Genomic DNA, 601 nt, shown 5'->3' with positions numbered 1-601 from the left:
CGCGGGAGATTTGAATCTTTGAATTTCCGAATGCCTGCCATTTTGTGTGGATTTTGTTTCTGGAGCCAATAGGGCCCTAATTGGCCGGGCATTATTGCAATCGTGATGAACTGTGATTGGTTGTGCCATTTTAAATATACAATGTGTAATAATAGTTATATACGGGGTGTTTGTGATCGGGGGATTTTGTTCCGGTGCCAATAGGTCGTTAACTGGTCGGCCATTTCGTTCCTGTGCGGCCATATTGAATCATGTATTTATATATTTGTAATTAAATATACAGGGTGTAATGATAGTTATACACAGGTTATTTGAGGTCGGCCATTTTGCTTTGAATTTGTGCGAAATATTTGAATCTTTGAATTTCCGGATCCCTGCCATTTTCTGCGGATTTTGTTCTTGGGGCCGATAGGGCCCTAATTGACCCCCCCATTATTGCAATCGTGATGAACTGTGACTGGTTGTGCCATTTTAAATATACAAGGTGTAATAATAGTTATATACGGGATGTTTGTGATCGGGGGATTTTGTTCCGGTGCCAATAGGTCGTTAACTGGTCGGTCATTTTGTTCCTGTGCGGCCATATTGAATCATGTGTGTC

The sequence above is a fragment of the Photinus pyralis genome, unplaced genomic scaffold, assembly GCF_008802855.1.
Source record: "Photinus pyralis isolate 1611_PpyrPB1 unplaced genomic scaffold, Ppyr1.3 Ppyr1.4_LG10, whole genome shotgun sequence".
Taxonomy (NCBI): domain Eukaryota; kingdom Metazoa; phylum Arthropoda; class Insecta; order Coleoptera; family Lampyridae; genus Photinus; species Photinus pyralis.
The sequence above is the reverse complement of the archived record's forward strand: the minus strand, read 5'-3'. Positions refer to the sequence as shown.